This window comes from Chenopodium album, chromosome 1 (assembly GCF_948465745.1).
Source record: "Chenopodium album chromosome 1, dcCheAlbu1.1, whole genome shotgun sequence".
NCBI lineage: Eukaryota > Viridiplantae > Streptophyta > Magnoliopsida > Caryophyllales > Amaranthaceae > Chenopodium > Chenopodium album.
The window spans coordinates 42,181,808-42,207,390 of NC_137834.1; the positions used below are offsets into that span (position 1 = coordinate 42,181,808).

A 25,583-nucleotide genomic window follows, 5' to 3' on the forward strand; every position below is an offset into this window, starting at 1 on the left:
GCAGGACACGATGGCCCGAACAAAGCAGACGACAAGGAGATATAGGACAAATGGTTCTTGGTACCATTCGGGCAGTGAGACTGTTTTTTCTGACGGCTCCATTAGGGCGTCTGTCTCGGAAATAAGTATGGAACCCCCTAGCACCGTCAGCACCCCCAATGACTCATTCTTGGAGGAGTGTGACGAAGAGTATGAGAACCCCGGGCCGAGTGAATCAGTGCCGGATGATGAGCAGGGGTAGGACACTGCTAGTTCCAGCCAGCGGTCCCCCAGCTCTGAAGAGAGCTCTAATGAGGACTCTGCGTCTTCATCTTCCAACTGCGTCCCCCTTGACTCGGAGGAGGCGCAGTCAAACCTTCAAGCTGCTAGAGAGTCCCTATCCGTTGAGAAGGGAGAGGGCTGGGAGGAGCCGTCTGCTTCCAGGCGGCATGAACGTGCGCCTTATTATCTGCACGTCCCAGAAGGTAGGCGGAAGATCATGAAGGATGATCTTCCCAAATTTCTTTCTACTCATGTCATGGGACATGGGTTTCTTCTGTCCGTGCCGGATGCTATAGACACGGTCACCTGGCCTGAGATGGCCTGCTATGGTGACCAGTGCTTTGGCTGCTACGAAACAGCCATCTAGGCAGGACTTCGCTTCGCTCTCCATCCGGTTGTGGAGAGGATTTTGGACGAATACCAGCTGGGTATCTGGCAACTAGCTCCCAACTCTTGGGTTAACATTTTGGGCTACGTTGCCGCCTGTGAGATGCTGGAGGTGGAGTCCAGCTTTGAGGCGTTTGCTCATATGCATTACTTGAGCAGGACTCCCAATCCAAGCGGGATCGGCTGGTTTACTCTGACCAGCCACATCCGTTATATGATGACGCTGGGGAAAGAGAACAAATGGAAGGACTGGAGAACTAAATTTTACATAGTCTCTTCCCTAGACCTCCAAAGAAACAAGCGGTACAACTGCTGGACCCAATATCGGCTCCTCTAAGCTGGGAAGAAAGCCCTTCCGCCTGTTCCCAAGCGGGCACAGGAGGGGATTTTTGATCGGGGCCTTTTTACTGTGTCCGTCCGAATGAACAACGAGACAAGGGTCAAGGAAGTCACCCTCCAAAGCTATATTCCCAGATTCGAGTGGGTCTCGGACGGGACGTACTTGGCCGCCTGTGGCCTTAGTACTGAGATGCCGAGAGGTAGCTGGCCGCATGAATTTATTAGCTTTGCTACCCATTTTGTTTCTTATTTATTTCATTGCTAACTCTTTTTGTTGTTTGTTGCAGACAAAGCAATGGCCAAGCTTCCCTCTCACAAGAAGCCAGCTATCTCTGCCACTTTCTACTGCTCGATCCTCAAGCAGGCGGATGAACAGCCGCCAGGCGGCACTCCTAAGGTAACGAACTGTTCAGCTCTTGCAAATATTTTTCAATGAAATACTTAGTATATTTTGTCTCAAAGACTCATACTTAGAATTCTTTTCAGGGTGGCTCATCAAAGCCAGCCCCCTCTTCTCAACTGGATCCCAAACTGCGCAAGCAGTCGGCTGGCGATGTTTCCTAGAATCGCAGGAAACATGATAGAGGAATAATTGCGTCGTTAGACAACTACACCTAAATTAAATACAATTTTTAACACTCGACTTATCCTAATACAAGTATATGAAAGAAGAGGATTCGAACCACAGGGAGAAGCACATAAACACCGCATTCATCACTAGACTTTAAGCTATCTCGGGACAAAGGATAGGAATGACTAAGAGATTAAACTAAAGATAAAACGAGTTAAAATCAATATAACTAAACACCAAGAGAGATGGGTAGATGTAGATGCCGCTTGATCATGCAATATCATAAAAGCAAATCAATAGCGAACTAAACATGCATGAATATCGATATAATTTAAGGTTCAATCTAACCACCTTCCGGGGTTAATCGGTTTCTCCTAACATAGCCTATATGTTTCCACACTAGAACCATATATTAAGAGGTGAAATCAAAGAACAATCGATAGTAATGAACCTTAACTAAGTCAACTTCCGTTCCTTGTTAGCAAAGATTCACCTTTAATCAACTAACAATGTGCACTTGCAAGAAGATCAAAGAATATCAAGCATGCAAAGATTTTAATCACAATTAACTTAATCTCAATATTAAAAGCATGAACAATTAGCAACTACACCATCCCCACACCCTTGGCTAAGAGACTACGCACAAATCATGTTGAGAACAATATCAATCATCAAATCAATAAGCATCAACATGATTAATAAGCAAAGAAGAAAAATCAAAGTAAACAAGCAAAATTAAATGCAAAAGTAAAGAGAAAGAGTAAGAGATTGCTCATTAATTGAAGTTGAAGATCTACAAAAGATTAAACAAGCTTCTTCTTCAAAATCCAAGTTCATCAATGAAGAAATCCACACTTTCTCTCTCTACCAAATTAAGACTAATAGTGTTTCTCTCTCTAGATTAAGCTAAAAATTGTGCAGAAAATTAAAACTAAGTTAATCTAATTACATCAAAACGTTCTAAAATGGGACTTATATAGTCCGCACAGAGCCAGCTGAAATAGAGGAGTGGTCCGACCGAACACTGGGAAGGTTCGGCCGGACTACAGGGTAGGTTCGGCCGAACCATGGGTAGGTTCGGTCGAACCTCCCTGATCCTGGTCTGGTCGAACTTTTGAGGTTCGACCACTCCTGCAAAATTGCCAAATTGCTTCTTGACTCTGCCTCGACGTTCGGCCGGACCACTGAGCAGGTTCGGCCACACCTTCAGGAGGTTCTGCCGAACCTCTTCTGAATCTTGCTTCCTTCAGCTTTTCTTGAGCTTAGCTTCCTCCTCTTGAAAACCCCGATGGTTCCTACAAAGAATAAGCATGTAAATCAAATTAAAGAGTAGGAAAAAGGGGAAAAATCTAGGAAAGAAGACGCATAAAGGGAAAGGGAACTAAGTGCAAAGAAAAGGATGCAAACAAGCCGCAAATGTGGGAAAATGACCATCAAAATGAACCTTAATCGTGGCATAAATGCCACTCTTCAAATTCCCCCGCACTTGCCTCTTGCTAGTCCTCGAGCAAGGAATGCCAAAACAAAGAGAAAGTCACAACAAACATAACATGACAAGGGTTAAGGAAAATTAATTAAGCACTTATGTAGAAAATGCTCCATTTGAACTCGAACCAAAAGACATGCACCAAAGAATACTCACCTTTCTCAATTTAATGAGGGAAAACACGTTATAAGATGCTCGGGGTTGAAAGAGACAAACCTAAGCTAAGCATAGAGAACTAATGACTTCACTCTCCGCCCTAGCCCCAACCAAGATGGTCCACGTTCTCTCAACTAGTTTCAAGTCATCCCCTGGCTAGCTCCTCATGATTCCTCGAGGGAACCGGAAAAAGATATTTTTATGTGGAATCATAAGGTCATCCCGACATCTCAACTATGCATACTCTCTCCATAGGGTTGAAATCTATCTCCCTCCACCGGTCTTTGACCGCGCTCCTCCAAGTCCAAGGGTCTTAAATAGGGTTGTAATGTCATGGCTAGGGGTTAAGTTTAGGAATCAATTTGAAAATTTTGGTGGCAAATCCTAAGTGAAGCAAAAGAGCGGCTATCTCTCAAGAACAACCTAAGAATTGAACATAACCTCAAATTACAACCTTCAATACAAACCTTACAACAATACTTCATCCCTTTTAATTTCTTTCATTTTTTTTTCTTTTCATTTCATTTTTTTCATCACTTTTTTTTTTTAACTCTTTTTTTTTTCTTTTCAACTTCACTTGGTTTTCATGTGTTGCAACCTTCTTCACAAACCTTTTGCATATTCTTAACCAACTTTCATAACCTTACTTGAACCGATTACACAACTTTCTTGCTCAAAATCAACACTCTCAAACTCGAACCTTACAAGCCAATGCTTCACTAACTACAAGGGTTGGTAGAACATAGGCCGATAGGTTTTTAATATGGCTAAGTCAAGAAAGGGAAATAAGGCTCAAATTGGTTAGCAAGTAGGTGGATGCAAAAATAAAAACCAAATTTGTAACAAAACATAAAGAAAACAAAGAAAAATGAGAAGAAATGCCCTCTTCCTCCTCTAGAGTTGTTTGGTCACGATCTCCGGAGCTAGATACCAACACAAAGATTAAGACATGCATAGTTAAGGATCCAAAATGCCGCTCACAAGAATGATGAAGGCTAGAACAAATGACGCTCACATAGGATAATAAATAAGCAAATACTAACTAGAGGGAATCCTATCCACTATAGAGAGCAACTCCATCTTACCACTTTCCCGTGAACTAGGGGTTCAAATGTCCTCAAAAGTTCTAAATCGTGCTACCTTAGCTTACAATGTGTCTAACTCAACCCTGAGCATTCTCAAACCCTGCAAACCCTCATCAATTAGAAAGATAAGCATTTAAAGATAAGGCATACACAACCAAATGAATGAGCACATTCCACATCAAAAATCATTTTAACTTGTCATAGTCATGTTTGTAACACAAAAAGGGAAAAACAAAACAAAAGAAAGAGGAAGAAATAAAAAAGGTTTACACTCAAGGCATATAATCCAATTAAATCCCAATCGTCATACAAGTGATCGTTCGATAACAACATCAACGATCCCAGGTTCCATAGAACCAAAAGCAAACATCCTCGAACCATTCAACTTGTTCCTAACCTAAACCTAGACTAAACACTCAAAGAAAGAGAAAATAAAAGAGAGGAAAGGTCTCACCAAATGCCGCTTGAAATGGAAGACAAAATAATTCATACAATCTCACCAAGGGAGCTTGTTTGCTCCTTAACTTCCTTCGTCTCCGCTTTCAAGCTTCAAGAAAGGTGAGCCAAAATAAAAGAAACTATGACAAAACAAGAGAAAAAAAAGTTAGAAACCAAAGAAAAAGACTAAAGTTATAGATAAAAAAAATAAAATAAAAAGTTATCTACAAAGTTTGGATTAAGGAAATTTGGATTGTCGGGAATTTTGGATTTTTCCTTGGGAGCATCTTCGCCTACACAAAGCTCAAGAATCATCAAAAATCAGCAAAAATCATCATAAAAACATCATAAAAACATCACCATCATCATCATCATCACATCACCATCATCATCATCACATCACAACATCATCATCACAACATCATCAACTACAACAAGGCCACAATCCTCAATAGTCCTCCTCAAGTACAAGCCACTACCCTACCACACTATCCTCCTATGTACACTTCAACCAACCCAAAAGGAACATCCTCCCCAACACTAGTTTTTTGCACGTCCCGAGCAAAAGTTAAAAGTTAGAAGTTCCGGGGGGAGGAAGGGAACCCTCATCATGGGTTCCTTTCTCCTTGCCCTGTAGGTCGAGGGGGGTTCTCAAAATCGAACCCGGGAGTGTCCATAAATGGGTGGAAGGGTTGGTTGAAATGCTCATAGGGCCACCCCTGGTCACCCCAACCACCATCAAAACGGTTTGGGGTGGATGTGAGAGCCGGATCATAAGCCGGATCACACTCACCCGGGCGATAAGGATCGTAAGCTGGGGTGCCAATGCGTTGAGAAGGGTCCATGGGACCTTTCCAATAGGGGTAGACATTGGGGGTAGGGTTGTTGGGGTCATAGGGTCCCAATGAGGAACCGGACCCTCTTGAGGAGGGTGGTAGGGGTAGTTAACATAGGGCGCTTGGATGCCTGCTTGTACAAGGTTATCATAATTCATCCTCCCGTAGTACCCCCATTGGTCAATGGAAGCTTGGTTATCCCAGCGGATATCCTCGAGGGTACTACGGAGGCATTCATATCAAAAGGAGGAAAGGAGGAAGAGGAAGATGCCTCACCTCCCCCGCTAAGGGGGGGAACGGTTTGCTCTTGGCGGTAGACCAGTGGAGGATGAGGAACTGCACCCCGGACTCGTGTTCTTCTTAATTCATCGGGGATGTGCTGCCGAGGGATCTTCCATTTGAGAGGAGAGGAGTGGTCCACCGTAGTAAGAGAGGGGTCCGGAAGGGCACACCATTCTACCTCTTTATCCACTAAGAGGATGAATTTGCGCTTGCTTGTGGAGTAGTTGATGAAGTGGTTGTGACGGAGAGCACTAAGGGAGAGAGAATAGGGAGGAAACTTGTCGGTGACTTCCTCTCGGGTTTGGTGCACAGAGGGGAGCATTTCTATTTGTTCCTTGTAAGCTCCATTCTTCAAGTAAAGGGCAATGATAGTTATCATGCCCCCCATAAAAATGTCGTCACCAAGACGGTTGTCCCTAGTATCCAAAAGCCTTTGGATGAAGGTGGAAGAGCATTGGAACTTGAGGCGCTGAGAGTTCTCGGCCAAAAATAGGCAAGCTACGTCATCCTTAACCATTGAGCCGAGGTTTGCTTTGAAGAATACGTCATATTGGAGAAGTCGAGCAAAGTATCTCATAGCTATGTGGATGATGTTTTTGACCTTAGATGTGTTAGTTCAGAAACTATCCCTGGTGGATATGCTCCTCCACCATTTTTGCTCGTTGTAGGGGATACGGTGGGTGGAAGTCATCTCGCAAGGATGATCTAGCCCGGTCGCATGCCAATGGAAGATCTCGTTTAGATCACTTTCGGTGAGGGGGAGTGATCCTCATTGAACATGCAAAAATGTATCACAAGTTGAGGTTCCTCATCGTTAAACTCCGGCTCTATGACTTCCTTGCGGAGAGAGGCAAGGAATTCCAAAGTCACTCGCTCATAGGTGTGAGCGTGAAGGTAGATGAATTCACCCCATCCAAAATTCTGTGCTAACCGGACTACCTCATCCAAGATACCGAGCTTTTGCAACGTTGTAGGACAAAAGAATCTTGTTTAACGAATGGGACGATTGATGAGGGCTTTGTAGACGTCCCAAAAGTGCTCATTCAGAGCAATTATGCTATGATCATTTATGCCGGGAGGAGGCGGGAAACTCGTTGAAGAAGATTCACCCACTCTCTTCCTCTTTGACTTGCTCTTGCCAAATACCATGATTCTACAAAATTACCAAGAGCTATTATTAGGACAATTTGATAAGAGATGACATAAGAAGCTAGCCACGGTAAAAGTGTATGCGTTAAAGTAGTTGCCTTTAGTTGTGAAATAGAAGTAGAGGATGACAACAATACAATTCAAGGCATAAATGGACACATTTAAACCAAGGCATGGGCGAGAAATCCTTTGACATTCATATATAAGTCCTAACAAAGTCTAGGTGAATTTTGGCATGATGTCTCCTAATTACGTGATAATCATTCACCAAACCATCAAAATCATGCCAAAAACAACAAGAATCAATCTCCAACAACATCCAATTCATGAATTTCTCAATCATTAAATAGTAGCATGAACACCCTAGCATGAAATCAACATTTTTAAGCAAAGACATTGAGATCAAATAAAACCGAGGTATACATGCATAATCATGATAACAACATGTTCTACTATCAATTACCAATCAATTGCAACAAGTAAATCCAAAGAACCACAAGAATCAAACAAGTTATTACTAACAATTTCAAGAATACCACAATTCATATTTAAACATGCAAAACATGGTAAAACTATGAGAAATTGAAGAAATGAATTTGCAAAAGTTAGGAAAATCATACCACAATTGATTATAAGTAAGTAGAAACCCAAAAACACCAAAACACTTAAACCCTAGAAATTGGGGAAAATGAAAAGATGGGATTTTTGTGAGGAATTTTTGGTGGAGATTGTAGAAATGGAGTAAAGGATGGAAAATAACTGAGAAAAAGAGAAAATTGGAGTGATTTTGATGGAGGTTTGAGGTTGTAGGAGGGGATTGCAATGGATTTTAGAGTGAGAAGGAGGAGAATAGAGAGAGGGAGTGTCGAATGAAATGAGGGTCGAATGAAGAGTAGCCCCCCCCCCCTTTTTTTTTTTAAAGTCCGATAAAGGTTCAACCAAACCTTGGGTAAGTTCGGTCGAACTCTTGAAATGGTTCGGCTGAACTTGCTCAAGGTTCGGTCGAACCTGCTCCCTCACTCCAAATTCACAAAATGGGCAAAAACTTTCCAGCTTTTGATTGCAGAATAGATGCGACCGAACTCAGTGTTGTGTGGGCGAACCAAGGTTCGGTCGAACCCCCCTAAGGTTCGGTCGAACCTACTCTAAATTCTTAATTCTGCAATTCTGGCAGAAAGTTTTCAAATTTATGTTCCAGAGGAGGTGCGAACGAACTCAAGAAGGTTCGGGCAAACCTTTCAAAAGGTTCGACCGAACCTTCAGGGAGTTTGGTCGAACCACCTGGCTTTTTCAAAAAATGCTCATTTTGCAACACAATATGCACAACACCCCTCTTCAAAACACACTAAAAACCATACCATCATGCTAAGGCAAAGCATACCAAAAATTCCAACACAATCAAAAGTCAAAAATCCAACAATCCAACATTGTAGATAGGAAAATAACAAAGCATCAAGAAAGAATAAAGAGAAAAGGGTTAGAGACTCGGTTTGCCTTCCGGAAGCACTTTTGGTTTACGTCGTTAGCTCGACGTTCCTTGAATCGATCAAGGAGGGTAAAATTGATGATGCATATCAAGAAGAGTCACAGAAATTGGTTTATCACTTGGGAATCCTTCGTAGTAGGGCTTGAGCCGGTGACCGTTCACTTTGAATGGAGTATGCCCGTCTTGGGAAATCTCATAAGTGCCATATGAAAACACCTCCGTGATAATGTACGACCCACTCCACCTTGACCTAAGCTTGCCCAGGAAAAGCTTCAAGCGGGAGTTGAATAGGAGGACTTTTTGGCCTTTGACAAATTCCTTCTTGACAATTTGAGCATCGTGCCAAGACTTAGTCCGCGCCTTATACATGCTTGCGCTATCGTAGGCATTCATCCTCAACTCCTCTAACTCATGTAGCTCTAGAAGCCTTTGCTCACCCGCACTATGGAGATCAAAGTTGATTTGCTTGATTGCCCAATGCGTTCGATGCTCCATCTCTACGGGCAAGTGACAATTTTTCCCATAGACAAGCTTATAGGGAGTGGTCCCTATTGGAGTTTTGAAGGTGGTCCTATACGCCCATAGAGATTTGGTGAGTTTAGAAGACCAATCCTTTCTTGTTCTAGCAACCGTCTTCTCTAAGATCACCTTGAGCTCTCTATTGGTGATCTCCGCTTGACCACTTGTTGAGGGTGGTATGCAAGCCCCCGCTTATGAGACACTCCATATTTATCAAGAAGTTGAACGAAGGTGTGGTGTTTGAAATGTGACCCCCCATCACTAATTATGGCTCTTGGAACACCAAATTTCGCGAAAATCACTTTCTTGAAAAGATTAACCACTACCTTAGAATCATTCGTAGGGGAAGCCACGGCCTCCGCCCACTTTGAGGCATAGTCAACGGCAACCAAAATATACTTGTTCTCATGTGAAGAAATAAAAGGGCCCATGAAATCTATAGCCCACACATCAAAATCTTCAAGCTCAAGGATGGGGTTTTGCGGCATTTCATCCCTCCTAGAAATATTCCCCATCCTTTGACATCTATCACAAGTCTTAACAAAAATCCAAGCATCCTTGAATAGAGAAGGCCAAAAGAGCATTGATTGTAGAACCTTTAAGGCGGTCTTTTGAGCACTCATATGCCCACCACAAGGAGAAGAGTGGCATATATAGAGAACACTTTGAACCTCATCGTTGGGGACGCATCTCCTCAACAAACCATCGACCCCTCTCTTCAATAAAATGGGATCATCCCAAATGTATCTCTTGACCTCATGCTTGAGTTTTCAACGTTGTTGTGAAGTGAAATCCAGTGGTACGGCACTACAAGCCAAGTAATTCACAATATCCGCATACTATGGCTCTGACTTCACTTCAAGGACATATAGCACATCATCCCTAAGAGCATCCTCTATTGGCAAACCATCATCTTCAAACCTTGCACCGCCCAACCTTGAAAGGTGATCCGCCACCACATTCTCGGCTCCCTTCTTGTCTCTCATCTCATAATCGAAGTCTTGGAGGACTAAAACCCATCTCAACAACCTCGGTTTAGCTTCCTTCTTTCCTATAAAATATTTGAGAGCCGAGTGGTCGGTATACACAATTGTCCTAGAACTAATGAGGTAGGTTCTAAACTTCTCAAATGAGTGAATAACCGCTAGGAACTCCTTCTCGGTAGTTGTGTAGTTTCGTTGGGCATAATTGAGAGTTTTAGACAAATAATGTATGACATGAAGTTTCCCATCCTTTTGTTGTCCAAGAATCGATCCAATGGCCTCTTCGCTTGCATCGCACATGAGCTCAAATGGAAGAGACCAATCCGGACCTTGGACAATAGGAGCGGTGCAAAGGGCTTCTTTCAACATACAAAAAGACTCTTGACAAGCATCATCAAACACAAACTCCTTATCTTGTTGCAATAGGGATGTGAGAGGATTCCTATAGAAAGGATCTCACTTCCTTCACGTTGGTGGGGGGAGGAAGTTTTTCAATGAACTCTACCTTGGCTCTATCTACCTCAATGCCGGCATGGGGAATTTTGTGCCCCAAGAACAATCCCACATTCCATCATAAAGTGGCACTTTTCCCAATTCAACACGAGGTTAGCCCTCTCACATCTTTCTAAGCAACGAGATAAATTAGATAGACAATCTTCATAGGTGGCTCCTCCAACGGGGAAGTCATCCATGAAGACCTCTATCTTATCCTCAATCATATCACAAAAAATGGACATCATGCAACGTTGGAATGTTGCAGGGGCATTACAAAGCCCGAAAGGCATCCTACGATACGCATAAGTACCGTAGGGGCAAGTAAAAGTCGTCTTCTCTTGATCCTTAGGGTCAATCGAGATTTGGAAAAATCCCGAGTAACCATCGAGGAAACAATAGAAGGAATGCTTTGTAAGCCTTTCCAACATTTGATCAATGAACGGTAGTGGAAAATGATCTTTGCATGTACTTGATCATTTAGCGATAGTCAATACACATGCGCCAACCGGTAACAAGCCTAGTAGGCACTAGTTGATCATGATCATTTTTCACTACCGTCATGCCCCCTTTCTTAGGCACAACTTGCACGGGAGATACCCAATCACTATGACCAATTGGGTAAATAATTCCCACATCAAGAAGCTTAGCCACTTCCTTCCGCACAACCTCTTGCATGGAAGGGTTAAGCTTTCTTTGCCTTTGTCAAACGGGTTTGGCATCTCCCTCTAGATCAATTTTGTGCATACATAAAGATGGACTCATACCTTTGATATCATCAATGGTATAACCCAAAGCTTTCTTGTGTTTTCTCAAAACATTGATCAAGAGGGAGGTTTGCTCCTCCGTTAGGTTAGAATTGACAATCACGGGGAAAGACTCATCGGGACCAAGAAATGCATACCTCAAGCCCAAAGGTAGAGGTTTCAAGTCTACCTTTGGTGCTCCCTTACCATTGGGGCTCTCTTCTCTTTCTTCAACTTGAAAGAGGTCATGAATGTAAGGAGCCTCTTCTTCCATGCTCGCATCCTTGCACTCCTTCTTGCTTTCCTCAAGCAAATCCTCATAGAATTGTATGTGTTCTTTGTGAGTACCTATCTTTAATTCATTCAACAACACACTTTCAAGAGAATCATTAGTAGCATGCAAGTGGGAGCGAGAAAATTCATTAAGCACGGTATCAAGAACATCTACTCTAAAGCCTTCACCACTTGAGGAGGGTTGTTGCATGACATTATTCAAATCAAACTCAATGGAATCATTGTCAATTTTCAAGGATATCTTACCATCCTTCACATCGATGATAGCTCTAGAAGTAGCTAGAAATGGTCTACCCAAATTATAGGAATCCTCTCATCCTCATCCATCTCTAGCACATAGAAATCCACGGGGAAGTGAACTTTCCTACCCTAAGGGGAATGTCCTCAACCTTTCCCATGGGGAACTTAATGGAACGATCCGCTAGTTGGAGAGTAATTTTAGTAGGGGAGAGGGTTCCTACACTAAGCTTTTGGTAGACGGAATAGGGCATGAGACTCACACTTGCTCCTAAATCACACAAGGCTTTATCAAATTCAATGCCATTGATAGAACAAGGGATGGAAAAGTTACCCGGATCTTTCAATTTGGTAGGAAGTTTGTTGGAAAGAATTGCACTACAATTGGCGGTCAAACTCACCGTCTCACACTCCCTTCTCCCACTCAAAAGATCTTTAAAGTATTTGGAATAGTGGGGAATTTGCTTCATAGCATCAACAAAAGGGACGGAAATATGCAAATTCTTAATGACTTCTAAAAACTTCCCAAATTGGGCATCAAGTTTAGCTCTCACAATCGTTGTGGAAAGGGTAGCTTCTCCTCTCTAGGTTGGCAATTTAGAGGCAAGGGGGAGGCTTCTTTTTCCTTTCGCACCTCAACATCTTTTTCCTTTTCAACACTCAATGGCTCATTGGTTTTTTCACCCTCATCCTCTAACTCCACCTCTTGTTGGGGTTCTTCCTCAACTAAAGGGTCACTCCCTACTACCTTCCCACTCCTAGTTGTCACGGCATACAAAGGTTTTGGGTTGACTCCTTGACTTGGAATGTGAGAAGAAGAAGAAGAAGAAGAAGAAGAAGAAGAAGAAGAAGAAGAAGAAGAAGAAGAAGAAGAAGAAGAAGAAGGGGATGAATTAGATGCAAGTTGAGCAATTTGGGTCTCAAGCATTTTCATGTGAGCATTGGTGCGTTTTTGGGCCTCTTCATGTTTCTTTTGATCCTCCTCACGCATTTTTAATATCGCATCTAATTTAGCCATCACGGGATCATTTGGAGGGGATTCAAATTGAAGAGGTTGTTGAGGTGGAGGAAGTTGGGGTTGATGGAAACCCGGAGGCCTATTAGTTTGGGCATAGTTAGAAACATATTGACCCCTATTTCCTCCCGTGCCTATGTTAGGAACCTTGCTTTGTTGATTATTTCCCATGTTAACTTGATCACCAAAATTTTAATTTTGATGGTCATGGTATCGGGAATTAGATTGTTGGTTTTCATTACCATACCCCCTTTGGTTAGAGTAGCCTCTTCCATTGAAATTGGAAGGGCCTCCCCCACCATGGTATTGGTTATCATAACCACCACCACTTTGGTTCTAACCACGGTTTCCACCTTGATTCCAATTCCCCATTTGATTGGAGTTTGGCCTCAAGTTCCCTACATTCCCCATTCTAGGAGCAAAATTCATAGCATTGACATTTTCCATATTATCATCATGTTCATGGGAAAGGGGTTGAACTTCACAAGCATATACACAATGAGAGGTATCATGATCATAGGTTTCACAATTAGAACAAAACATGCATCCTTGGGGCATTGTATTGTAAGAAGAGGAGGAGGAAGTATCCATACCATTGCCTCCCTTGTTTGAAGGGGAGGTATTACCATGAGGATTGGACCTTTCTTTCATCAATTCATCCATTTGCTTGGTCATTTTAGAGATTTGGGTAGAAAGGTTGTTGATTGCGTTGGCTTGCTCCAATGCATAAACACCCTTACTAGAAGTAGCATCCCTTTCTCCTTCATACCAATCATCATAGTGCTTTGCGGCCTCCTCTATAATACACTCCACTTCATCCTCTCCTTTATTCATGATTGGACCGCCGGCCGCGACGTCTAGGCTTGTTCTTCCTTGAGGTGTGAGACCTCCATAGAAAGTGTGAATGAGTTGATAGTTGGGTATCCCATGGTGTGGGCATTGACGTTGAAGCTCTTTGTATCGTTCCCATGCCGCACTTAGAGATTCACCACTCTTTTGGCGAAAACCTTGAATCAAAGACCGAGCCTCGGCGGTCTTCCTATGGTTATAAAACCTTCTCAAGAAAGTCGTAGTCACTTGGTCCCATGTTGTGAGAGAGTTAGGGGGCACCTCCTTCTCTAGCCATTCTAGACCTCTCCAATTAGTGAAAATGGAAACATCTTGAGGCGAATATATTCTTGAGTCACTCCATTGGCCTTTATTGTGTCACAATATTTCTCAAACTCTTTTAAGTGCTCATGAGGACTCTCAAACTTTCCACCCGAGAATTATTTCCTCTCAATCAAAGCAATCAAATTAGGCTTAATCTCGAAATTGTTGGCTTGAGTAGTAGGAGTTAGGATCCCACTTTGTGCTCTAAAGGCTTCGGGAGCCCCAAGACGACTCAAAGGCGTATTCTCTCCCATTTTAGGACCTTCTTCACTCTTGAACTTATAGGTTGAGAAAGGGTTGATTTTCGGACTTGATGATGAGTTAGGGCTATCTAATTCTTCACTTGAGGGTGAAAAGGGTGGAGTATCTTCTATTTCTCTTACTTCTCTCGTTGGGGTGTGAGAATTTCTACTCCTTACTCTTGCTTCTCTTCGAAGTAGGGACAAAGACCTCTCTAGCTCTGGATCGATGGGAATCAAATATCTTGAGCGGGTTCGTCCTTTGTTCATACAACAAAGCTAAGAAGAACTTAAGCACTGACAAGTAACAAAAGTAGCAAACACTAATAAATAAAAGATGAGATAGTCTCAAACAAGCAATAAAATAGCAATGGAAGCCGTCTCCCCGGCAAGGGCGCCAATTTGATAGAGGAATAATTGCGTCGTTAGACAAGTACACCTAAATCAAATACAATTTTTAACACTCGACTTATCCTAATACAAGTATATGGCAAGAAGAGGGGTCGAACCACAGGGAGAAGCACATAAACACCGCATTCATCACTAGACTTTAAGCTATCTTGGGACAAAGGATATGAATGGCTAAGAGATTAAACTAAAGATAAAATGAGTTAAAATCAATATAACTAAACACCAAGGGAGATGGGTAGATGTAGATGCCGCTTGATCATGCAATAACATAAAAGAAAATCAATAGCGAACTAAACATGCATGAATATCGACATAAGGTTCAATCTAACTGCCTTTCGGGGTTAATCGGTTTCTCCTAACATAGCCTTTATGTTTCCACACTAGAACCATATATTGGGAGGTGCAATCAAAGAACAATCGATAGTAATGAACCTTAACTAAGTCAACTTCCGTTCCTTGTTAGCAAAGATTCACCTTTAATCAACTAACAATGTGCACTTCCAAGAAGATCAAAGAATATCAAGCATGCAAAGATTTTAATCACAATTAACTTAATCTCAATATTAAAAGCATGATATGAACAATTAGCAACTACATCATCCCCACACCCTTGGCTAAGAGACTAATCACAAATCATGTTGAGAACAATATCAATCATCAAATAAATAGCATCAACATGATTAATAAGCAAAGAAGGAAAATCAAAGTAAACAAGCAAAATTAAATGCAAAAGTGAAGAGAAAGAGTAAGATATTGCTCATAAATTGAAGTTGAAGATCTACAAAAGATTAAACAAGCTTCTTCTTCAAAATCCAAGATCATCAATGAAGAAATCCACTTTTTCTCTCTCTACCAAATTAAGACTAATAGTGTTTCTCTCTCTAGATTAAGCTTAAAATTGTGCAGAAAATTAAAACTAAGTTAATCTAATTACATCAAAACGTTCTAAAATGGGACTTATATAGTCCGTACAAAGCTAGCTGAAATAGAGGAGTGGTCCGACCGAACACTGGGAAGGTTTGGCCGGACTACAAGGTAGGTTCGGTCGAACCTCCCTGATCCTGGTCTGGTCGAACTTCTAAGGTTCGACCACTCCTGTAAATTTGCCAAATTGCTTCTTGACTCTGCCTCGACGTTCGGCCAGACCACTGAGCAGGTTCAGCCACACCCTGGTTCGGCCACACCTTCAGGAGGTTCGGCCGAACCTCTTCTGAATCTTGCTTCCTTCAGCTTTCCTTGAGCTTAGCTTCCTCCTCTTGAAAACCCCGATGGTTCCTACAAAGCATAAGCATGGAAATCAAAGTAAAGAGTAGGAAAAAGGGGAAAAATCTAGGAAAGAAGATGCATAAAGGGAAAGGGAACTAAGTGCAAAGAAAAGGATGCAAACAAGCCGCAAATGTGGGAAAATGACCATCAAAATGAACCTTAATCGTGGCGTAAATGCCACTCATCAAAACACGTCGCCACTAAGCCTCGGAAGAGAATGGGCACCTCTTCCCCCACCCAAACTCCAACAAAGCCGGACGCTCAACAACGAGTGTCAAAGAGTGGCAAACAACCACTCACCACTGCTGGCGGCACAGCATGCGGCAGCGAAGCCGCAGGGGGAGAAGGTGGTAAATCATCCGACCATCCGACCATGTGCTTCATGAAGTGAAACCTTGTTCAAAGTCTTAAATTAGTTGTATTTGTATTGATAGATGCCTCAGTGAGGCCAACTGTCCTCCAGATGACCAGGCTGATGCTTAGGACGCTTGATCTTGAGGACAAGACTGCCGTCAGAGGGTTCAGCACCCTTGACCTTGATGGCATTCTGGCGCTTCTTTGCGAAGGAAAAATTCTTCTTATAACTTGGTTAATATTTTTTTCTGAATGGTTTCTGATGAATTTCCTTGTTTTGGACGACTACAGGCTATGCTGCGCGTGAGTAGTCTCAAAGGGCCACTCAATGAGAAGACCAGGGAGATAAAGGCAGCGAATGCTCGGGCCGCCTCTACTCTAGACTAAGCTCAGTTTGAGATTGCTCAAAATGAGATTCTGACACTTGATATGTTGTATTCCCAGGCGTCAGCAAATCTTCAAAACCAGCAGAACTTGGACGCAGCAAAGCAGCGGGTGAAGGAGGTCCAAGACAAGGTCAAGGACCTTGAGGAGAAGTTGGAGACTCTCAAGGAGGCGGAATCCAAGGCGTCTAACCTAGGGGAGACGGTCAAGAGACTTCGAGGGCGGCTGTGCAACTAGGAGACCCAACTCCGGACCATGTATAGGTCCTTAATGGAGGAGGAGAAACAGGCCTTGGTCAAACAAATGATGGACGATAATGAGGTCATCATACGTGCGGCCTGGGCAGCTGTTCAACTGTTTGCCGATTATCAAACTTAGAAGGCCCGGTTTCATAAGGCAAACGACGAGTTCAATTCCCGACTCCTCAGGGAAGCTCAGGAGGCGGCCGAGAAGGAGGCGGCTACCCAGAATGCCTCCGAAAAGTCTAGCTCGTCCGGCGGCTCATCTTCTGGGGACGAGGAGGATGATCGGGAGGGAGATGAAGAATCCAAGGAGCATGCGCCAGAGGACAAGGCGGATGCCAATGCTGAGATTAATTTGTTGAAGGCTTCAACTTGGCCGTTTTCTTGGGGTCGGCCGACTGATGCAAAATAATTGGAGATCCCCTAATCTCTTAACCAAGTCTTCAAGTGAGGAGTCTCAAACTGAGGACCGTTGTCAAAAACCATAGACATAGGCACCCCGAAACGAGTGATGATATTCTTCCAGATGAAGGAAATCACATCCTTTGTCTTAATGTTTTTGACCGCCTCTGCCTCTACAAATTTGGTAAAGTAATCCACAGGCACTAAGATGTAGCGCCTGCCGCCTAGAGCAGTTGTATATGGACCCAAAATGTCCATGCCCCATTTAGCAAACGGCACAGGACTGTGGATGGCTGTCAGGTCAGTGGCTGGACAATGGATCAACTTGAAAAACTTTTGACACTTGTCACATTTTTTAACCATCTCCATAGCATCTGAATCTAGGGTCGGCCAGAAGTAATGCCGCTTGGCCCTGACAGCTAAGGATATGCCGCCTACATGAGAGGCGCAGTATCCGGCATGCAATTCTTCGAGGATTTCTTGCCCCTTTTCCGGGGTCACACACTTCAAAAGAGGCTTCATGAAGAGCTCTCCTTGCCTTATCTCAAAGTTTGCAGCCCGTTTTTTCAACACGGCCGCCTCTTGAGGTGATTTTGGGAGGGTGTCGTCTGTTAGGTATGCCCGGATGTTATCCATGCAGGTGGAGCTTCGGTCAAGTACTCCAATGGGGTCTTCATCAGATATACTTCTCTTTTCCATGACTTCTCAGAAGATTGACCGAGGCGTTTCATAGGAGGCGGATGAGGCCAGTTTGGATAGAGCATCCGCCTGATTATTTTTTTATCTGGGCACTTGGCTTAACTTGAAGTCTTCAAGTGTCCCAGCTTCAGCCTTGACCGCATGCAAGTATTTGATCATAACCGGATGGGTGGCTTCATAGACACCATTGTATTGGCTTATGACCAATTGAGAGTCAGTGCAGGCGTCAATTCTTGTTGCCCCTGTCGCCTTACACATCCGAATGCCGGCTAACAGGGCTTCATACTCGGCCTCATTATTTAAGGCATGGAAATTGAACCGTAGTGCATATTCATATTTGTTCCCCTTAGGGGACTAACAAATTACGCCTGCACCACAGCCGTTCATCGTGGAGTTTCCGTCCAGATACACTTTCCAAACCCGATTGATATGATCCGGCTTAGCCGGTCTTGTTATTTCAACAATAAAGTCGGCTAATGCTTGCCCCTTTATTGCCTTCCTTGGTGCAAAAGTGATTTCCAGTCCCTGTAGTTCAATAGCCCATTTGAGCATTCGACCAGAAGACTCCAGGGTTGTCATTGGCCGCTTGATCGGTTGGTCAGTGTAGACCGTGACCGGATGTGCCAAGAAGTATGGTTTCAACTTCTTGACAGCCATGAAAAGGGCGAGACCAAAATTTTCAACCATGGGGTACCGAAGCTTTGCGTTTCAAAGAACGTGGCTAATGAAGTAGACCGAGAGCTGGATGCCGTCTCTTTTAGCTAAGAGTACAGCACTGAGGGCATGATCTGAAACTACCAAATACATATAGAGCACCTCTTTGGGCAAGGGACTGACCAATCTTGGCAAAGAGTGCAAATGCGTATTCAGCTTTTGGAAGGCGGCTTCAGCATCATCCCCCCATTCAAATATAGTCTTCTTCCTGATCACCTGGAAGAAATAGAGGCACTTGTCACCTAACCGACTGAGAAATCTTCCCAGAGCTGCCAGACAACCGGTTAATTTTTGAACTTCCTTTACAGAATGGGGCGACTGCATGTCGATTACCGCCTGTATTTTTTCAGGGTTGGCCTCTATCCCCCTTTGGTCAATCAAGAATCCGAGAAACTTCCCAGACTCAACACCAAAGACACACTTTTTTTTATTAAGCATGATATTGTGCCGCCTGAGTGTGGCGAATGTTTCTCGGAAATCAGACAGGTGATCTGCCTGCTGTTTGGATTTGACTATCATATCATCAATGTATGCCTTTACATTCTTCCCAATTTGATTAATGAAGACTGTATTAATCATTCGTTAGAAAGTAGCAGGCGCATTCTTCAAACCAAACGGCATCACATTGTAACAGAATAACCCCTGATCAGTGACGAATGCCATCTTTTATTGATCCTTTTCCCACAGGGGAATCTGATGAAAGCCTGAATAGGCGTCCATAAAACTCATCAGGGCATGTCCGGTTGTAGAGTCGACCAGACTGTCGATCTTTGGAAGTGGATAACTATCCTTTGGACATGCTCTGTTTAAGTCAGTGTAATCTACACACATGCGCCAGGTGCCATTCGGCTTCTTTACAAGCACAACATTCGCAACCCATTCAGGGAAGCTACATGGCCGAATGAACCTAGCGTCTAACAGCTTTTTAACTTTGGCGGTTGCCGCCTAACTTCTTTCCTCGCCATGGTTTCTTCTCTTCTGCCGAATGGGCTTCTTTTTGGGATCCACAGCGAGTTTGTGGACAGCAAGGTCCGGGCTGATGCCTGGCATCTTTTCCACTTCAAAGGCAAAAATGTCTTTGAATTCTTTCAAGAGTTGGTGCAGACTTATGCCCAACTTAGAAAAAGCATCCGTCCCCACCTTAACAGTTCCCTTTAGACGGCTGTCGTCCATATGAATATTATTGTGCTCACCAGCCGGCTGGGGACGGAGGTCATATGACCATTCCCCGATCAGTGATTGCTATTGCTTTTCTTTTTTGACCACCACCAGCGGATTAGGCTTTCGTTTCTTAACGGCTGGTGGGGCCGGATGGTCATCCTTGACCTCATTAAGATCAATTGGCTCTTTGCCCTATACGGCTGCAGCTGCCGCAGGCTTGACGTCCGAGAGATAGCATTCTCGAGCCGTCTTCTGGTCCATGTTCAGGGAGCCAACAGTTCCATCATCCCTCTCATACTTGACAAGCATGAGAGCTGGAATGATGACTGCCTTGCACTCGTTAATAGTGGGTCGGCCAAGGATGAGGTTGTAGGCGATCAGCTCCTCGACCACCAGGAACCGGGTGGTCATGTGCCGACCGCTACCTTTTTCTCCCAAACAGATGGGCAAATCAATGCGTCCGACTGGATGCACAACTCCTCCCCCAAAACCCACAAGGGGATGGGAGACATCCGTCATACTATTCGGCCTGTATTTCAGGTTGGATAGACATTTGTATCTAATGATGTCTGAGGAGCTTCCTGTGTCAATTAAGATGCGACCAACCAATTGGTTGGCCACTTTGCATATTATGACCATAGGGTTATCAAGCGGCCGACGGACTTTGCCTTTGTCCTTTTCGGTGATGATGACTTCAGGGAAGGCGGATGTGCTAGCCGCCTGTCCCTCATCAACATAATGGACCATCTTTCTCAGATGATCCTTGTTTCCTCGGATGGTTGACCACCACCGGCGAATCCTTTTGCTATCGTATAGACCGGTTCCTCATCCGTTTCAGAGATGATAGCAGGTTGGTGAGTCTTCTTGCTTAACTTCCCAGGATTCGATTTGGAAGCCACTTTGGACTTCACATAAGATTTCAACGCTCCTTTGAAGGCCAGATGGTCAAGCTCCCGCTTGACGCTGAAGTAGTCGTTGGTATCATGGCCGACATCCTCATGGTAGTGACAATGTTTGTTCTTGTTCCGATTTTCAGCGAAACCTTTCATAGGATTTGGCTTCTCAAGAGTCAGCCGATCCTTAATCTCCATGAGGATGGAGTAGCTGTCCTTGTGAAACTCGTACCTTGGAACGTACGGCTTCCACTCTTTCTTTTTCTTCTGGGCCGGCTGATCGGAGTTATCAACCGCCTATAATTGTTTTTTCTTTTTGCTCTCTTTTGGTTTAGAGACGGCTGAGCAGGCCAACTCTCCTTCTGTCGGTCAGACTTCTAGAGTCAGACTGCTTATTAGAGGAGTAGAGCTCGGTCGCTTGTATATAAGCGTCCGCCTCCATCAAGGCTCCTTGGAGGGTGCAGATTTTCTTACGGACGAGTTCGAACTTGAAAGTCGACCCGTCCTTCAGACCTTTGAAAAAGTTTGTGAAAGCCACTTTGTCAGACAGCCTTGTATTTGGAATCTCAACAGATTGAACCGCCTGACATATGATCGCAGCCCTTCTCTATCTCCCTGCTGCACATGGCCTAAATCAAGGCTCGTTTTCTTTGAAGGGATGTTCATAGAGAAGTTAGAAGCAAACAAGAACGCAAACGTCTTGAAGCTATTTATGCAACCAGCCGACAGATTGCCAAACCACTGCTGGGCTATGCCCTTCAGGGTGGCTGGGAAGTATCGACACCAGGCGGCATTGTCCAACCCCTGTAAGTACATGAGGTGGGTGTATGCCAAGAGGTGGTCTTCAGGGTTGGAAGTACCATCATAGGTTCCAACCATGACATTTTTAACCTTGGTCGGCTGTTCGACCTCAGCTATTTCTTTGGAGAACGCAGAGGGCTGCTCCCCAAGGTTTCGTTGCCGAAGCTGCCAGTCCAAGGGCTAATAGTTATATGCCGCATGTCCTCCAAAGAAGGCAGGCTGGATGTAAGGTAAAACAGGCGGTCTGTATGGTGGTTGGGCCACATACTGCGCCGAATTGATTAGGTGAGACCCTGACTTCATGAGGGGGCCGTTTGAGGCACATGATTATCTTGAGAAGCCATCTTAGAGGTACTCTCCCCATAGACGGCGTCAAATGTTTTGGGGTTTTTCGTGTCCCTCGGGAGAGTTACATGTCAAGACTGGATTCACAAGGTCGCCTGTACTAGCAAAACAAACGAACCACCGGATGGTCGGTGGTCCGCCCCTGAAGATTAAGTTAGTAAAGTGTTCGGAATAAAACGTGCGGAAATTAAGTTATATGCTCGGATTCCAAGTTCAGGTGTTGTCTATTTCTTGAGAACGACAGCTTAGTAATAATTGCAATAATTAACGTAACGTGTCCTCATAAATGAGGGGAATGTCCCTATTTATTGGGTCCTTGGGAAGTGTGCCCTCCCTAGGGTTTGATGACTTAGGGATTAGGGCATGCCGTTTTGTGGCACCCTCAAAGTTTGGGCCTTGAAGGCCGCCTTTTGAGAAGGAATATCTGAGTGACACGTGTCACACATTTGGAGAGACCATTTGGGCGCCTCCCAGGGCGACACGTGTTGCTCTCTCATTTGTCCACTAGGGGTTATTAAATACCCCAAATCAGGAGCTATATTTGCTTGACACGTGTCACCATCTGGAAGGTCCGAGTTGGCACCCCTTCCATTGACACATGTCAAACTCTGATTGGGCCACTTGGCAGGATATAAAATACCCAAAACAGAAAAAGTGATGAGTATCATTTATTGTGCTGAATATGTCTAATCCTTTTTTGTTCTATTTTGGTTTTAATATGTCTATAAATGAAATAATGATACCTCGTTTGTCCTAAATGTGTCCTCCTCTATTGAAATAATGATATCCTCAATAAATTGTACATATGTCTTTTATAGTATAATACAAATTCTCCAACAAACTATACATATCCTCCAACAAATTGTCCATATCATTTATTATTGTACATTTTCTTTATCAAATAATACATATCCTCTTACAAATTGTATATATACTCTATCGAATAACTCATATCCTCCAACAAATTAAATATATATATATATATATATATATATATATATATATTCAAATAATACATATCCTTCAATAAATTGTACACATTCTCCTACAAATCTAAACAAATTTTATATATCCTCTATCAAATAATACATATCCTCCAATAAATTGTACATATTCTCCTATAAATCCGAACAAATTTTATATATCCTCTATAAAATAATACATATCCTCTAATAAATTGTACATATTCTCCTACAAATTTGAACAAATTGTATATATCCTCCATCAAATAATACATATCCTCCAATAAATTGTTAATACTCCCTCCATTTTTAAATACTTGCTCCATTTCTCCATGTCGGAGTTTAAGGAGAAAATGGAGAAGTATTAAAATATGTAGGTAGTGGGGTTGGTGGAAAATAAAAAAATTGTAAAAAGCAAAAGTAATGGAGAGAATTGGAGGAGCGAGAATATTGTATAAGTTTTCCAAATAAGGAAATGAAGTAAGTATTTAAAAACGGCCGCAAATGAAAAGTGAAGAAAGTATTTAAAAATGGAGGGAGTAGCACGTGTGAAGAAAATGATGTCTATCTTCATGTTATTTTATTTTCATTTTATTCCCTCTCCTCAACCTATTTCCCTCTCCTCAAAGCTCTGCAAATAACTTGTCACTCATCAAAGCTCAACAAGCTATCTTTCTCTCTCTATACTCTCAAGCTTAATTTCTTCTTCAATGGCATAATGAGTGGTGGTATTAATTTTTTTCCTTCATTGGCATTAAAGATTCATACTTTCATTATTATTTGTGTTTGATTCTAATTCATAAATTAACTTGTTGAGATCAATTGCAGCGAAATTTCGTCATTCAATTAATGAATTTTGCTTCGTGATTTCATTGACGATTTCATCATAGAGGAGAGAAAATATAGTTGGTTTTTTTTTTTAATAATTTAATGAAAGAATATTGGGTTTTAAAAGGGGTTTGTTAGAATTGGGCTGGAAGTCTGGATTACTTTGTTCAGACAACATCACGTGAGATTTATTGTGGACGAAGTCCACCCAAGAATTTTTGTTTTGTGGCTTGACTCACGAAATTAATTGTGAGGCAAGCTTCATGCAATACCTTCTCTTCAATTTTTAATGTACAATTAATTATTTGTTGTACACATTGGTTAAGAAATAATCTTGATTGTACCTTATAAGATGCATACGTTAGTTGTATGCCTGATGTATGATGTGTCTATTTTATATAGTATTTTACCCCCGTCCCTTGGTCATAATTAGTAGTGTTTTTGGCTTTTTAGAGCCACTTTTAGGCCCTGTTTAGTTCACCTGATTTAAGCTGATTTGATCTGGTCTGATCTGATCTGATCTTATCTTATCTTATCTTATCTTATCTGATCTGAACTTATATTTTCTGATCTGATCTGATCTGTACTTATTTTTTCTGATCTGATCTGAACTGAACTTATTTTTTCTGATCTGAACTTATCTTTTCTGATATGAACTTATTTTTTCTGATCTGAACTTAATTTAATTATTTCAATATTCTATTTTTAATTTTAATCAATATTAATGTTTTATTATTATTTTTTACGATTATTATTATTATTATTATTATTATTATTATTATTATTATTGTTATTATTATTATTTATAATTATTATTATTATTATTATTATTATTATTATTATTATTATTATTATTATTTATTATTATTATTATTATTATTATTTTCATTATTAGGAAAATTATTATTATAATTATAAAATATTGTAGATCCCTTACAAAGTAATGTGTTGCTATTATTATTGATCTTGTAACGTAGTACATAGTTACGTACATAGTAAATCCCACCAAATAGACCAACAAGTGAGTAATGTACACTTCCTTCATAGTAATTTTGGTGAATGCTCACCATCTCTCCATTTCATCTACCCACTTTATATTAAATTGATTTATGTTTTTTATATAATCAACCAATTAGTAATTAATCATTATGTGTAATACCTAAAGAACAAATTGGTTTATGTTATTTTTAATCAACCAATTAGTATACGTGAAGAACAAATTACTCAACAAGACCAAGATGAGATAAGTGATAAATTGATAATAAGACACACTTTTATAATATGAAAGACTCCTTGAGTGCAATTGTAATTATTTGAATATGTGCACATCCGAATTATTATGTGTAATCCCATTTGATTTTTATCTTCGTCTACTTTTTTGAATACCCAATGTAAATATATCTTTCCAATGTATTTTTACTACTTATTTATGCTTATTAATTCCCGTGAAAATTGCCCATACATGGCTATTAATAGGAGACGGAGAGAGTATGTTGTTATATGAATAGGCAATACTTTTTTTATTCACGTAAATAATAAATTGTTTTAGGAAATGATAATATAACTCTACCCTAGGAAAAAATATTGTCCTAAAAGCTGTCCACATGCAATATTGTTTTAGCCAAATCATAAAGGTGGTTGAAAAATACAAGCACTCTAACATATTTTCTAATTAAAAAATACATTATGGTTATAGGAAATGAATCAGTGACAAATTTTTAGGAAAGGAATTCACTTTATACTAGGAATTGACTACCGACAATTAATGACACAGACCACACCTCTGTATATTTGTACTAGGAAATGACATATACAATTTAAGTTTTTAGGAAATCCCAACCTGGATGTCTTGCATGTTGCATGGTTGGGTAACTTTGGCAGCTTTTTCTTTATACATGGTTGACCGACAATTTTATTGAAGGTGAGTATTGGTAGCAGTTTGGTAGTACAATTTGTATATATAATCAT

The 25,583-nt window shown here is 41.9% G+C and overlaps 1 non-coding gene across 1 annotated transcript; it reads left to right on the forward strand.

Annotated features, from left to right (window-relative positions):
* The first annotated feature begins 13,684 nt into the window (after positions 1-13,684).
* LOC145565436 (small nucleolar RNA R71) lies at positions 13,685-13,790 on the forward strand. The gene has a single exon (XR_014095032.1). It is a non-coding gene; the product is annotated as a small nucleolar RNA R71 (small nucleolar RNA).
* The last annotated feature ends 11,793 nt before the right edge of the window (positions 13,791-25,583 follow it).